The sequence below is a fragment of the Penaeus monodon genome, chromosome 23 (genome assembly GCF_015228065.2).
Source record: "Penaeus monodon isolate SGIC_2016 chromosome 23, NSTDA_Pmon_1, whole genome shotgun sequence".
NCBI lineage: Eukaryota > Metazoa > Arthropoda > Malacostraca > Decapoda > Penaeidae > Penaeus > Penaeus monodon.
Window position 1 is genome coordinate 41197280 of NC_051408.1, and position 212 is coordinate 41197491.

Genomic DNA, 212 nt, shown 5'->3' on the forward strand with positions numbered 1-212 from the left:
GGGAGAGTGTAGAAACAAAATTGGGATTGTGGTGTTTAAAATAGGAAAAGAAGGAGTGTGGAAAGCGATTCAGGATAAGTGTGTGGGTAAGTCTCGAGTACTGATAGAGTGCGTGTGTCCCTTTTCTTGATAAAATTATTGTTTTTTTTTATAGTAACGCCTCTATGTAAGCGATGTGAACGAACCAAATTTATTTCGACTCTCGAGCTGTG